This window comes from Dromiciops gliroides, chromosome X (assembly GCF_019393635.1).
Source record: "Dromiciops gliroides isolate mDroGli1 chromosome X, mDroGli1.pri, whole genome shotgun sequence".
In the NCBI taxonomy this organism is placed as follows: Eukaryota; Metazoa; Chordata; class Mammalia; order Microbiotheria; family Microbiotheriidae; genus Dromiciops; species Dromiciops gliroides.
In genome coordinates, this window is record NC_057867.1 from 70,666,897 (window position 1) to 70,683,222 (window position 16,326).

Below are 16,326 nucleotides of genomic sequence, written 5' to 3' on the forward strand. Positions count from 1 at the left end.
AAAGTTCGGTCAAGTAGTTAGAATCTGGTTTGGAAAGGCTATAATTGTATTTCTTAACTTGGGTTTCACTGGGCCTAGATTTTGCTGTAGTTTTCCAAATCAGGTTTACACAGCGCATTTTCCCAGAACAGAGAAATACACCTATGCTTAGAATGTCACCTAGAGGGGAAAAGAAAGGGCCCTTTGTAGTCCGAATTCCATACTAGCCTATTAAAAGGGGGGGGGCAGACGGGACTTCCAGACACCTGAGAGAATTTTTCTTGTAAGTAGGTGTCTGCTTCCTGAGGGGCTAGTAAGATTTCTCAAACCTCAACGTTCAGATGTTGGTAAGTCAATGGTATCATATATATTTTAATTCATCAAATCAGAGTCATAATGATAGTCCTGAAAAGAGATTCTAAAGCTGGGAAGGACCTAAACAACCGAGTCCAATCCCCTCATTTAATTTTTTGTCTGGTCATCAATTCAGGAAACTCTTAGCATGAAAAATTCCTCTGTGGAGGCAAATCAGTAACTCCTGTTTCTAATCTTGGAGAATTGCCTGGAGACACTGAGAGGTAAAACTTCTTGCCTTATCAAAAGGTGTCCACCAAACTGCAAAGCTGGCCCTCGAACCAAGAAATCAAATAAGATCGACTGAGATAATATTTATCAAGTGCTTAGCACACTGCCTGGCACACAGTAGGCATTTGATACATGCTTGTTCCCTTCCCCTTCCCCCTTCTAACCATTCTACCATGATGCCTCTCATCCCATCATTTTGTAGATGAGGAAACTGGGGCCTAGCTAGGTGAAGTGACTTGCTTAATGTCACAGCTAATTAGAAACAATCTTCTAATTCCCAGTCCAGTGCTCTTGCCCAAAATTAGCTGATTGTCTTTAGACTAAGAGGCTGAACTCTGTGATTAAAGAGTCTACATAATACAGCCCAAAGACAAATCTAATGGCAAGAGAAATAAAATAACTACCTTTTCCTAAACCTGTAGAATTAACACTATAATTTCACATCACTACCATACGTGGATAGATGACTTGAAAGGTAGATTTAGGCATAAGGCCACAACAGCTAAAGTGGGGTTTCTGGGAACACGGCCATTGCCACCAGCCAGGGCAAGGGGAGAGAGCTCAGGTCCTTCCAACAGAAGTGGAACCAATTTTGATACTATATAGAACATGTTACTTTCCAAGGTCTAACAGAACAATATAATACACCAGTTATAACAGATATGTATTCAAGGGTGCTGACATATGAGGGATACAATATTTCCATAAGCCATGGTCCCTCAGCCTCAAGAAAGGGGAGAAGGGGAAGACACAAACACAGACTGTTACAAAATACACAGATCTAAGTCCATTAGAGGGTTACAAAACAAAGGGCCTTGAGAGGTCTGAGTTGGGGGGTGGGTCATAATAAGCCAGGGGAGAACACAAAAAGACTTTGAAGAGGTACCATTTGAGTTGGAAGTGAAAAGAAGCAAAGGGATTCAATAGGCAAGGAGGAGGGAGTACATTCCAAGCCCAGAGAACAGTCTGAACAAAAGCATGACAAGCACACTCGGTCGTTCGGATTCTGTTGACATCATTCAATTCAGGTAGCTTGACAGCCATTTGCAAGGAAAGACCACCATGGCTGCTTGGAAGGTATTACATTCACTGGTGTTTTTCCTACACATCTTGCTTCAATATAACTGTCAGGCCTGAGAGATTGGAATAGAAACTTGCAAAGCAATTCCCTCTACTCCAGTCACTAGTGTCAAAGGCTGCTGAGAGATACAAAAGAGGTGACCATTTTTTGTCATCACTCGGAGATCATTTGCCCTTCATTTAACAAGCATTTATTAAGCATCTATTGTGGACAAGCACCATTAATGGAGGGTGCGCCCATACAAGTCTTCAACCAATTTCAAAGGGGTCAAGAGAATCAGGAGAATAAAGAGATATCACTTCCTTTGAAAAACAAGGTGGGAGAGTAGGTATTCAACTTCAGCGATGGCAATCATTATGGTGCTGCTTCATGAAGAAGGTCCCCAAATTGTTTTGTGGGGTTTGCTTGCACATGATAGATTTTATTAACTTTCTGAGTTTAGTCAGTTCTTTTGGGGTACTCATTAATGTCTGTCATTTCTGCCTTAGATTATAAACTCCCAGAGGGCAATGACCAGTCAATATAATACAACAAGCATATCTTAAATTTTGATTAAGTACAGTATAAGGCTCTGGGTTATAATCTGAGGATATGAAACCCAAAATGACAAACAGCCCATGTCCCCAAGGAATTTATGTTACACTAGGGGAATACTAGAAGAAAACCCAGGCACATATGTGATTATCTGAAGAGGAACCAAAGACACACACACTGTTCCTTTGTATAGCACCCAGCATAGTGCTTCACACAAAATTTTATTCATCAAATGCTTCTGACAATGATAATGAGTAGATCTCAACTAAGGGGGCAGTACTGACAACCTGTTTCACTAATAAGACCTAAGTCACCTGGCTGGCTTTTATCAGTCCAAGGGACTGATAATCAGGCAGGTTTTTTTTGGTATTCTTAATGAATACAGCATCTCCTTTGCCATGTTAAAAGCCAAATTGTTAAAACAACACAAGTGTCCCCCAAAGGGTCCTGCTGCCACATAAGAAGACAATTTCCCTGACTGGAAAATTTTCCTCTCCAAGTAGATGGAGCCCTGCTCCCAGGGAGAGGTTCATGCTGAAACAGATCACAGCTAAGCTCAGAAGATCCAAAGCTAGCAAGGACCAGAAAGGACACTTAGTCCAACCTCCTCATTGGACAGAGGAGGAAACTGAGGCCCACACAATCTGGATAAGCCAGGTTCCGTGCCATGAAAATCAATTCCATTGTACAGATCTTCACCGTTGCAATGCTGGAGGGAAACAGCCATATTTTTTTTTCTTGACTGTTCCCCCAGTGCCAACCCTTGAAACATTCTAAGCTGCAGGCAGTCAAATTTCAATTGAGATGACAGCCCATTTCATCCCAGCCTCCTCTCTAATCCTGCCACATAAGTCTCTAAGTATTGGAATCTCACAGCAGCCTTAAAGGATATAAGAACTTTTAAGGGGCCACTGTATCAAGAATAGTTTTCAATAGATATAGATGCACCAGGGCACTAATTGGTCCCTTAGAAAGCTGTGGAATCCACTCTAACAAGTGCCCAGCTGGAGAAAATCGGACTAAAACTGACCCTCTCCATCATCTAAACGATGAATCACTGATACAAGAAGAGTTGAGGGCTCATCCAAAATAGATCACAGGTATGTTTGGAGAAGGAGGAGGAATTTTTTGATAACTGACTGCCTGATATTCAAAGGTGGCTTTCTGTTGCCACTATGTCTTCATAAAAGAGCAGGCTAGCCAAAAATCAAAGATACTTGTAGTTTCTGTAATCTCTTCAAACCTGCTGGTAAAACTGATTCTGCCGTACTTTACAGAAGTCCTTCTGGACTCACCCCAATTCCCCTTCTGTTCAGCCTCACTGTTCTTTTTAGCCTCTGTTCAGCTTGGCCAAGAAGAGGGCCAAGTTATTTAAGAGAGACTTTTAAAGAATGCCCCCTGCCCATGTTGATGCGAGATCCTGACTATTACCCACAGACAGTGGCAACAAGTATCCCTAACCAACCAAACAACAGAAAAACCAAAGCAATACCCGAACACACAAAACTTATTCAGAACCATAAGTTATCCTTAACTAGAACCCAACTAAGAAATCCTCTCATTGTCTCTTACTTAATTACTCACTTATTGCAATCTCTCATTGTCCCTTCCCTAACTGCCTTCACTGATCTTACCATTCAGCCTAGTCTCAGTTGGTTTGGAAGGGGTAGCATCGGATAGAGCACTGGCCCTGGAGTCAGGAGAACCTGAGTTCAAATCCAGCCTCGGACACTTGACGCTTACTAGACACTTACAGGACAAGTCACTTAACCCCGATTGCTTAAAAAACAACAACAAACAAACATCTGGTTCCATCTCTAGTCATCCTAATGTATATCTTGCCACTAGACCCGGATGGCTCCAGAGGAGAGAGAGGCTGGTGACTTTGCACAGCCTTCCCCCACTTAAATCCAAGTCACTGCAAGGCATGACACCACAATGTCCTGGTCTTCTTCAATGACGAAGGACATAACAACAACTTTGTTTGAAGGTAAGCGCCCTAACAATCTCTCAAGGACTTCTCTTTCCAGGTACAGGTTTTCATCTCTGCTGAGAGGAAGAGGAATTATGCTAAAACCTCTCCCTCCTCTGACACTGGGAAAAGTTCGAGGTCAGGAAGAAAAATGAAATATGAATGAGTGTATCCTCAGCCTATCCTTCCAAACTAAATACTACTAATGGTCTAAGCCAACCCCTCTCCCCACCGCACTTAAGTCAGGTCCTTGCTATCACCCAGGCTCATCCTTTCTCTCATCTGAAATACCCTTAAAATACCCACTGTACCAGTTGTGAGGGAAGTGCTGGAGATACTAGATATCGTAGATGTTCAATTACTACTTGGTAAGTAAAGGAAAAGCAATCCAGCCCCACTCTACTCATCCATGGTATCAGAGTGCCTTTTCCAAATGGGTAGACCTGAAGAGCCATAAGGCTTTCTGTTCCACCTCCCTGGAAATGGGTCACCTGGGCTAAGATGGTCCAAATTATTCTCTTACTCTCTGTAACCCCAGGGAAGGAAGCAGTCAGTGGCTTGAGCTGTTGCTAGAACAACAGTTGGAGTGCCTCACAAATGAGGGGAGAAGCTACCCTGGGCACACAGGTGAGCATGGCTGTTGGATGACCCTTAAAAGGGTCTTCACTACTGTTTGCATTGCAAGAGAGCATGAGGGGGCAATTTGCCTGAATATTTGCTACTTTGCCACCTGTCACTTGGAAAGCTTTTATGAGGACAGTCGAACACCAGGAATATCCCCAGAAAGGGCAGTTGTCATGGCAGATAGTCACACAGCACAGCCTTAGTTCTCTGTCTTCTATATCAGAACCTCTGGTTTTACCCAGCCCCCTTTGTGGTGCTGGGAAGTCTATATACAAGGGGACTTCTCTATCAGAGCAAAGGGCTGACTTTCGTAACTTGGAAATAGCTGCACACTCAAGGGAGCTAAGGGTATTGTCAGTGGCTCCTTATTGCACTGCTGACCTTTTTCTTTTTCCTAATACAAAGATACTCTCTGGTCCCAAACAATCCACACAGAGTTAGACTTTATTGCAGTGCAAATGTGCAAAGGAGATGATCATTACCATCTTTCCATTCAGTGGTCTTCCAATATCTCTATGTGGTTGACAGGACAAGTAAGTGCCCAGCATCTTTTCTTTGAGTACCACCTGTGCTTCTACCTGGTTGGAAGCTGCCCTTGGCACATGTTAGCAGACAGTTTTATGAATTGTTATGATTGACTGGGCCTGAAAACCAAGTAACTCTCATTTCAAAGCCAAGTCCCAAGCAAAGATGAGAGCATGTCTTAATTGTGTTTTATGAATGAGTAGATTATAAAGATTGGGTAAGTTTTCTCTATATTAATGTATTGATTTAATGTTCATTCATTCAATAAAGACTTACTAAGTACCTACTATGCATCAGGAATTTTGCAAGGTACAAAAGACATAAAGACAAAAATTATATAGTTCCTGCTCTCGAGGAGTGTAATTATATTCAATTAGGAAAAACATCATGAACAAAGAGCAGTAAATAAGAAGTAAATGGAAATTCTGTGAGGCTCTAGTAACTAGAGGGATCTGGATAAGCCTGACAGAAGACATGGTCCTTAATTTGAGCCTTGAAGAAAAGGAGTGAGGAGAGAGTACATCAGGGACAAGTATCAGGGACAGCCTGTGCCAATACACAGAGGTGGGAAATGGATGGATGGATATCACATGGGCCAGTCTGGTTAGAAGACATAATGCAAAATTCTTTGCCCTCTTTCCCTAGAGCTTAACTATAGACTCAGGACTGGGAAAGCAGGAAAATAAAGTCAGAGCAAGACTTGAGCCTGGGAGATAATTAAGGGTCAGAGGGTCTGAAAGTCATGGTGAGATGGAAGAATACGTTGAGGAGATGGGAAGCATAGGGAGAAATGAAAGTACAGGAGCCTGTAGTAAAATCAAGGAATTTCAGAGTTCTTGGCCACAGAAGTGGAACACCTGGGTGGTGGTGAGTTAAGGGTATGATCCTTGGCAAAGCTGAGGTGGAGTGGAAGAATAGGTCATAAGAGATATGGAGGAGGATCAACTGGGAGGCCATGGTGTGGGAGGGGTCATCAACAGGTATATTGGAGTCCTAAATATAAGGGCATGGGTTAGAATCAAACAGAATGCTCTCTGTTGGCACAATACTCCTTGTGGCAGAGCTAGCTAGCTAACATCCAAGTATGTGAGCCTCTATTCCTATAGAACATAAGCTTCTTGAGGACAGGGACTATTTTCCTTTTTATTCTTTGTATCATTTAACAAATGCTTCCTGAATGAAACAGGATTTCTATTTTACTATGTTGCACTCTTGAAATCAATGTCAAGAATTCATATTGTGATCCTATTCTGAGCTATTGTAAATGAAATGATAACATAGCATAGGCATAATTAACACATTAATTTCCTGTAATTTGATTAAGAGGCACAGAAGCAGAGTGATTCCAATGTAGTCTCTATCTTTTCGATGAAATTCCATTCTACAAACTTAAACCAGAACTTCCTGACAGAATGCATTTTAATGATACAGTGGGATACAGTGGCAAGAGTATTGGATTTCAAGTCAAAGAACCTTGCCTCTCCCACTTGGGGCTTGAATGACCTTGGACAGGTCACTTGCCTGCCCTGGGCCTCAGTTTCCTCATCTTTAAAATGATGGGGTTGGACTAGATGGCTTCTGAGATCCTTTGTAGCTCTAAATCTGTGACCGTATGACTTTGAAGTAGAGTTGTTTAGTAGATCTAAGGACCGGCATTAATTTGGGCTCCACGAACACCCAAGGAGTCTGTGGATCAATTTTAGGGGTTCATGAACTTGGATGGGAAAAAACCCATAAATCATTATTTTTAATAACTTCAAATTGATACTTAACATTTCTCTCAATAATTTAAACACACTATTCTAAGAAGGGGTCTAGAGGTTTTACCAGATCGCCAAAGGAACTCATGACACAAACAGGTTAAGAACTTCTGACTTAGAAAAATCACTGAGGCATTTTTTAAATCACTGAATTTGTAGGAAAGAGAATGGGATGAAGGAGAGAAACTGTGTGGCATAGTAGGGCAGAGCCCTGGACTTGTAGCCCTGGTGTTTCAGTCTGCTACTAAAGAACTGTGCAAATTGGATCAAATCACTTAGCACCATTGGACTTCAGCCTCCTCACCTTGAAGAGGAGAGGACTGGACCAGATAAGCTTGAAGGTAGGTACCTTCCAACTCCAAAACTTGATCTCACCCTTTCTTCATAAACTAAACACAAGATCACCTTCTGACTTCCCTACTTCTGTCAGTGGTTCGTTCCGTCATTCACTCAGCCACCCATGTTTAAAACCTTGGTGTAATCTTGGATTCTTCCCTCAATCCTGCCAGCCAATCGGTTATCAAGTCCCATCAATGCCACCTTCCTTTCCATTCTATCACCACAATTGTTGTTCAGTTGTTTTTGTTTTGTCCAACTCTTCCTGACCCCATTTGAGGCTCGCTTGGCAGAGATACTGGAGTGGTTTGCCATTTCCCTCCCCAGTTCATTTTACCAATGAGGAAACTGAGACAAATGGGGTTGAATGACTTGTCCAAGGTTACACAGCTAGTGTCTGAGGCCAGATTCAAACTCATGAAGATGAGTCTTCCTGACTCTATCCACATCCTGGAGCTCTATCCACTGCAGCACCTAGCTGCATTGCTACCACTTTTAACTCATGCCTTCATTAGGACCTCCCTGGACTATCAGAATAGCTTCCCGGCCAATCTCTACATCAGTCCCATTGCTGCTGGACTACTCTTTCTTATGCACAGATCTGACCATGTCACTCCACTGCTCCAAACTCCTTTCTGTTTTAGTAATGTCTTCTAAATAAAGTTCAGACTCCTTAACTGGGCTTTCAGGGCCTGACAGAGTCTGGTGGTACTCCCCTCCCTTTCCAGCCCTCTCTCGTCTTATTCTCATCTGTCTGCATTAAGCTCTAGCTAACTTAGACTACTTGTCAGCCCCAGTGCACCTTCCATTCAGTCTCACTTCTGTGTCTTTGTATATTCGATGCCCTACATTATGAATGCCATCTCTCCAATTTCTCCCTGTTAAAATCATACCCCCTCGAAAAGCTCTCCACATCCAGAAAAAGAACTGTGGAATATGAATGTAGATTGAACCATGCTACTTTTCTTTTCTTTCTTGAGGCTTTTTCCCTTTTGTTCTGATTCTTCTTTCACAATATGACTAATGTGGAAATAAGTTTAATGTGATTGCACATATCTAACCTATATCACATTGCTTGCTGTCTTGGGGAGGGGAGGCAAGGGAGGGAGGGAGAAAAATTTGCAACTAGAAATCTTATAAAAACGAATGCTTAAAACTATCTTTACATGTAACTGGAAAATAATAAAATACTATTAAGATTGAAAAAAAAATCATACCTGTCCTTTAAAGCAGTGGTGTCAAAGTCAAATAGAAATAGGGGCCACTAATCTGGATTGCTGTGAGCCACATACTGACTTAACTTTAAAATGTAATATTATCTATGTTTTATTATATTCTTATTAATTGTATTAAATATTTCCCAGTTACATTTTAATCTGGTTCAGGCTGTACTCTTTCTTACTTTTTTTCTTTTTTTTTTTTTGGCTGGGCAATGGGGGTTGAGAGACTTCCCCAGGGTCCCACAGCTAGTACGTGTCAAGTGTCTGAGGCCAGATTTGAACTCAGGTACTCCTGAATCCAGGGCCAGTGCTTTATCCACTGCACCACCTAGCTGCCCCCCAGGCTGTACTCTTTCTGAAGGAGTTACCATAGCCGAAAGAAAAGTATCACCTGCTGGTTGAAGGTCTTGGTGATAAGAGCCTTTTTACATTTAATTAGACTGATTCTCACCCAATAAATACATAATCCAGCCCTGAGCCACACTTTTCCACTTGGTTAGACCTGCCAGTGTGGTCATTGCTAGCACAGCCTTCGAGAACCTAGGGTTACCTCCATACCACAATGAGGCATCCAAGTAAGACTTTAGTTGAGGACTCTGTATATTACTATGTGCAAGGTAAAGGACCCTAGTAATTTGTGTTGATCAAACCTCTCCTCTAACCAAGGAAGCATGGTGATACAGAGGAAAGAACACTTGACTTGGCATCAGAGGAACTGCATTCAAATCTTGTGTGAAACACTGGGCAAATCAATTTACTTCAATTTTGCCAACTGTAAAATGGAGGTGACAACATGTATAGTACCTTCCTCAAGGGCTGTGAGAACCAAATGAGAAAAAAGATGTATGACACTTTGAAAACCTTAAAATGCTGTATAAATGTCAATTCTATAGATCCTTTATATATCACCATAAAGAAAAAGTGCATTATTATATTCTTATGGTACATTAACAAAGCTCTAAGCTCACACACACCAGGTTTGATCTTGAAGGCTTTTTAATCATTCTATGGTTCAAACTCCTACCCAGGTCTCCCCAGGGGAACATCAGAATTTTGGCTCATGTTTAGGTCTCCACAAACAAGGGAAGAAAACCATCAGTCTCCATGAAAGCACTCAGGCTAACAAAACATTAAATATAGAATGAGTTTTATTTAATCCAACAGAAAACTCAAAGGACTCATACCTGAGACCATAAACTCTCTCCTCTGGTGTGCCCTACCTTTTCCATGAACCTATGCAATCCTCTAGACCAGAGATGTCAAACACATGGGCAGCCCCCAACACTTCCTAGTGCACTAGAACCAGATTAAAATGTAATTGGGAAATAGTTAACAAAGTAAAAATACAATAAGCAAAGATAATGCTAATATATAGTTTCTAAGTCGAGATGCACTTGCAGGGATCCTTATGTATGGATTAATGCCCCCTATTTCTATTTGAGTTTGACACTACTGCTCAAGACTTACAGTACTACTCTAAAGTGCCTTTCCCAAACAGTAAAGAATCCAGGATTGCTAGAGTCAAGCAACCTTCCCCTCTGGCAATCCTCCACCTCCACAGGTACCTGCATAGCCTACCTGACTTATAGTATTACCCTGAATGGAGCTTGGTATGGTACATTCTTCATGGCTCTCTAGAAATGTATCTCATCTCCTTCCAAATTTCCAGCTAACACTGGTTCCTCTCCTATGGCTCCCCATCAGTCTGGATCTCTGCAGCAGTCTACATCTCCATCTGGTGCTAATTCTTCCACTCCCTGGGGGGCCACACTGGTCTTCATTCTTCAGGTCATAGAGGATGTATCTGTCTCTTGACTTCCTAATGGTTTACACCATCTCGCTCTGTCTGCTTCCTGGGTGTACAAAGGTAAGCCATACAGGTGTGGCCCTGGAGGCCTTTCTCAAAGGAATCGTCTGTGTCTAAGTATAACTGCCCTCTTTTTGGTCCTTCCCCTCAGGTGGACCTCTCTGAACTTTCAGACTTTTTCTTCAGTTCTGTCTTCATCTGTTGATGATCTTCCTTAAGCATGAATCTGACCATGTCACCTCCTCTTCCTCATTCAACAAACTCCAAGAATCAAGTACAAAAGCTTCTGTTTGGCTTTCTAAGCCCGTCACTCCCGCCGTTGTAGTCTTCTTCTACCTTACTCTTCTCCCTTCCCCATGGCTTTTCACTAGCATTGCCCTCCTTGCTGTTCTTCAAACAAACAAGACCCTCTGTCTCTTGACCCCATGCATTTAGCGACTATCTCTGGTTCCTAGAATGCTCTCCCTCCTTGTCCCTGCCTGTCAGCTTTCCTACCTTCCTTCAAGATTCAACTAAAAGCCTACTTTCTACAAGATGCCTTTCCTTACCCCCCCCCTTTTTTGTGGGGCAATGAGGGTTAAGTGACTTGCTCAGGGTCACAGAGCTAGTAAGTGTCAAGTGCCTGAGGCCGCATTTGAACTCAGGTCCTCCTGAATCCAGGGCCGGTGCTTTATCCACTGCAGTGCCACCTAGCTGCCCCTCTTCATCCCCCTTAATGCTAGCATCTTCCCTCTGGGATTATCTCCAATTGATCTTGGATATGTTTCATTTAGACATAGTTGCTTATATTTGGTTCCCCCATTAGATTGCCCTTTAAGGCAGGAATTGTCTTTGCCTTTCTTTGTATCCCCGGTGCTTAGTATAGTTTCTGGAACGCAGGAAGCACTTCATAAATACTTCTGGACTTCACTTCCTGATGCTTTTGCTGTTATGGAAACGCATGGTTGTGTCGTCCTCCCTTTGAGTCCTCAGTGTGCATCTGCCTCTCATTCTCTACCATAGTGATGCACATGGTTTTAATTCCAGCTCTGCCACTTACTGTTCACCTTGGTAAAGTCAACTAACCCATGTGAGCCTCAATTTCATAATGTACCCAATGAAGGGGTTGGACTATCTGGTCATGATGCTCTCTTCCAGCTCTAAATCTATGGTCTTATGAAGATCACAGGCTGTGTGGCTGTGAAGGCTTCTATCCAGTCTCTTTGGCACCCACCTCTCCTACCTCTGTTCAGCCTCTCTCTCCAGCTGTCTGTGTTCCTTTTAAAGACCAAATCAAAGAGCAGTGCTCAGGTGAAATTTAATCAAAACAGGAGGAAGGCCTCATCAGTGGGAAAATGAGGTCTTAGAGCCAGGGCAATTCACACCTTGTTAAGGAACCACAAGATGGGGGAAAAGCAGTGAATGCCTGAGAACATGTCAATTCTCATCAAGGTAGGAATTATAATACTCCAAAGATTTGGGAGGAGGGAGGAGAATAAACATACCACATGTTCATACTTTATGTTAGCCAAACCCACCCCACCCCACCCCAAACACAGGAAGCATCAATTCAGCTCGTTCTATTTCATTTTCAGATCTCCAGCTTGGAGATCTGAAAGACTAATTTGTCAGTGTCTAGTAAAAAACGACCCCAGGAATACCATGATAAATGGACACACAGGCTTAAAAAAAGCATGGGTAAACTGCATAAATTAGAGAAAGAGGAAAAAATTAATTAGTGGCAGAGAAAGGATTTTCTCTTAATTAGGCTCAACATACATGGTTTACTTCTGATGGTCTACAGCAGTGATTCTTCAAATTTTTCAAATGCTGATTTACAATTCTTCTGAGTTGATCCACCATGTCCCAGAACCCCAAATCTTACTGAGGTGTTGGGGCAGGGCTGGGAGGTAAGGGAACAGACAGAAGTAAAACATATCCATGAAGGAGGGAATTGTGTGAGAGCATCCAAAAAGGATGAAACCTAAAACAAGGGAGACAAATGATGTCATTAAGAAATGGGAAAGAAGAGAAATCCTAACAGTAGTTCTCCTTCCCTCTCACCCCAAAAAGGAGAACTGGAGAAAGAGCAGACAGCATCACTATGGGATAATAGTCTGTGGGGGAAATGCCATATGGTTGGTACCTTTACATAAGAATATTTCCTGAGTATGCCATAATGCTTTTCTTTGACATTCATCTTTGTTTGATGACACCTGAATTATCAAATGTTTCCATTGTTCGAGCTGGCCACACTTAGTAGCCTGGGGCCTAAGAAGTAAGAAATTGGTGGCAGATTGCCCAAGTAGGGAACTGTTTTGTCTGTCTATGGGCAGACTGTATCTCCAACAGATATAGCTCTTACTCTAAAAATATTATTTGCTTTTCCAGGCAGCCCTCTACTAGGAAAAGAAAGCCCTGTGGAGATATACTATTTCTTTTTTTTTGGTTTGTTTTTGTTTTTGCGGGGCAATGAGGGTTAAGTGACTTGCCCAGAGTCACACGGCTAGTAAGTGTCAAGTGTCTGAGGCCAGATTTGAACTCAGGAAATCCTGAATCCAAGGCCAGTGCTTTATCCACTGTGCCACCTAGCCGCCCCCAAGGAGAAGGGAGAAGATCAATGAGGGCTAGTAGTACAATGGAAAGAACACTAGATATGAGGTTAGAGGATATCTGAGTTAAAATCCCAGATTGTGTGTGTGTGTGTGTGTGTGTGTGTGTTCGTTCAGAAGGTGTGATTTGGGGCAAGCTTCTGAACCTGAACCTCCCTAGGCCTCAGTTTCCTCCTCTGTCTCTAAATCTGTGATCCTATGTTTAGTCAGTCAAGCCTTGAGTTGAACCTTGAAAGATGGTGATGTGGTAAGATTATTGGAATTTGGCCTTGAAAGCATGTTGATTATAAGATTGACAATGTGGAGCAGCCCGAGCAGATTCAAGATGCTGTGTTAGTCACACCTGGTGCTATCCAGAAGGAAAGGTGTTCCAGATGTGTGTGTAGGTGGGGTGGAGGTGGTGAGATTTGGAGAGGGAGAGCATAGGGTAACAACCCAAGTGAAGGGATAGAGCTGGGAATGAGTGGGGTATATGTGTTCCGGGAACAGTGAGGAAACAGGCAATGGGGAATAGTGAGAAATAAGAGTGGACAGGTAACGTGGGGCTCAAAGGGCAGTAGGCAGTCAGAAGTGTACAGTTAGTTGCCTGCTACGCTGCAACAGAGAGAGACACTAAAGGTTTCTGAGCAGGAAAATAACATCTTGAAAGTGGTATTTGAGGAAGATTATTCTGGCAGAAGTTTCCAGGATGGATTGGGAAAGGAGAAAGGGGGAGAGCTAAGAGTTTTTAATCAGTTTAAGATGATGACAGTCTGAACTAGGGTGAAAGCAGTGGAAACGAAGAAGGAAGAAAAACCCCCAGAATTTGAAGACTGCTTTGATATAGAGAAAAGAAACGAATAATTTGGTCGTTTGGATTCATCGGTGAGTCAAAGCCCAGAATGGACACCCAGCTTCTTCAGTCAAGAGCTCTTGGTTCCTGTGACTGCATGGTGGGGCATAGAAAGGTAAGTGCCCTGCAATACAACTTATCCTGATGACTATAAATAAGTACCACAGGCCTGAGAGCTTGTTCACAATTAGTCTCAGCCTTTGAGTAACACCACCCCAGTGGATGTGAGGTCACTCCAAATTGGAAGGTGCTTATGTGGTTTGGGGAGAATTAGGGAGATGGGGGAGTGGGGTGTGAGAGAGGAAACTCAGCAACAGGGATTTTCTGCCCTTGAGGGCCCCACAAAGGCCAATTCAGGTTGTGACTCAGTGCTTAGCATTAGAGGATGGGGTTGGAACAGCCGAGGAACGGGCTAGGTGGGCTCAAGAGAGTGGTGGCCAAGGGAAGCAACCCGAAAGAACCTCACAGTGATGTTGGCCATCGGAAGAGTCGGTGTTATTACCCCGGCCACACAAATCCCATCCCTACCAGCTTCAGTTTTCCTCTTAGGGTTCTTTCCAACTTCTCAAATCTCCTCCTCCTCCTCCTCCAGTCTCCGGGGCAGAGGGCAGCCCCAAGCCCCGTGGAGAAATGCGCTTGCGCACGCCCGCCCGCCCCTCACCGCGCGCCCCACCCTCGCGCAGGTGGGATTGCGCAGGCGCAGCGCCCTCCGCGCGTAAGAGTCGGGCTGTGGGAAAGCTACTGTCCAGTACAATCTAGAAGCGGCAGAATTCGCCCCCCTCTTGTGAGAGGAAAAGGCGCCACCTCCTCCTTCTTCTCCTCCTCCTCCTCCTCCGGCGAGGCCAGGCCAGGCGAGGCGAGGGGCGAGCCCCGAGTTCGGCTGCTCCGGGGCCCCAGGCCCCGGGCCCTCTGGGCTGTGCCCGCGGCAGCCCCCTCCCCAGCTCCGCCCCGCCGCCGCCGCCGCCGGCCGGGCCCTGTGAGGAGCGACGCTGGGCTCCCAGGGACCCACGCAGTTGCTCGGCCGCCCTGGCTCCGCAGGCCTCGGCCCCTGAGGGCCCCCCACTAGGCGGACCAGTAGCTCAGTGCCCTGCCCCCCCCCCTTGCCCTTCACCCCCAGCCCACTTCACTAGGTGCGGGGCTTACCTCGGGCGTTATGGGAAAGCGGCCGTAATCCGAAGCTCCCCGGGGCGGGCTAGCGCCGGGCAGGGCGGATTCAGCGAGATTTTTCCTGGGTCTCCACCGCCGCCTCAGACAATGAAATCAGCGTGTCCGATCATCAATTCTCATCATGATCGTGACGTCACGGCAGACAGCGGCCAATGGGAGCCCGAGATCAGCTCCGGACAGTCCCCGGCCTCAGCCCAGAACCCACGAGAGGGGGGAAGGGGAGATGGCCGCCTGCAGCGGGGGAGCCTCCTCCCCTCCCAGACCTGGCTCTGGCCATAGCTAGGTCTCTTGGTGTCTGCCACTCCCTCTGTGAACAGCACCGATCACCAAGCATCCCTGCCGCTGCAGGAGCTAGAGATAAGCTTGTTGGGCCAGTACTGCCAGGTCTTCCAACTTGACAATCGCCTACAGGAGCAGCCTAATTCTTGCACGCTGCCAAGAGCACGTGATTGTGTGTAGCTGTGGGGTTCTTTATGTTATTAATACAGTGTTAGAGGGGGAAACAGGCATCGGGAGCTAATAAAATACATAGGCACACATTAAGTCCCATTAAAGACTCCCATCGAAATGATTTTCTATTTACTGGAACTGTGACAAAGTTGAGCTCCTTTGCCCGGAATTGATATTCTAATTCCAAGAAGAAGACCCCAGAACTGGAAGGGACATTGGAGAGACTGTCTAGCCTAAACCCTCTGTTTAATAGGTGAGGAAACTGAGACCTGGGCCCAAGGTCCAAGAATAACCCCTAGTTCAAATTCCAAGTGCAGAGTTCTTTCCATACCAACTCCCCAAGTTTTCTGGTTTATGTGGGAGTTCCCTGTGAGTAGTGGTTAATGTACTATTTGTCTGTGAGCACAAGGGAACTGATGTCGAAGTTTGGGGTTTCAAGGTCCTAAGTCCAAATCTGCCTTCTTACAGATGTGAGGAGAGACTGAACCAATATGTTCCCAAAACCTTACTGGCAAAACAATCCACAAGCACTTACTGAAGTGTTCTGTGTCCTACCCTGTGCTAGATGTTGGGGAAAGGAGAAAAGGAGAAACTCCTTTTTATTCCAGAAAAAGAGGTCCTTATGCTCAAGAAGCTTACAGTATTGTTGGAGCAGGGATAACAGGAATAAGGCACTGAAACAGAGAAAAACTAGACATTAAATATTTGAGCTCCAGCAAAGTCTGCAGATGCTTCGTGACTGCATGGAGGTAATCCTGGGTTTTTGAAGGCTATCCCAGCAGCCTATAAACCCTGTCAGATCTCCTTGATCCTGTTGAACTGCAAAGATTTTTGAGTACAGATCCAGGAAGAGACTGTATGTC

The 16,326-nt window shown here is 44.4% G+C and overlaps 1 protein-coding gene across 4 annotated transcripts in view; it reads right to left on the reverse strand.

Moving 5' to 3' along the window:
- HDX (highly divergent homeobox) overlaps window positions 1-15,356 on the reverse strand; it is a 100,008-nt gene extending 84,652 nt beyond the window's left edge. Inside the window, exon 1 of one of the 4 annotated variants that reach the window (XM_043974280.1) lies at window positions 14,990-15,356. The gene's annotated coding sequence lies outside the window, so the exon portion shown is untranslated. Of the gene's footprint in view, window positions 1-14,374; window positions 14,433-14,989 lie in introns of those variants that run through there. The other 3 variants (XM_043974278.1, XM_043974281.1, XM_043974279.1) reach the window with 3 other exon arrangements.
- Between the last annotated feature and the right edge of the window lie 970 nt (window positions 15,357-16,326).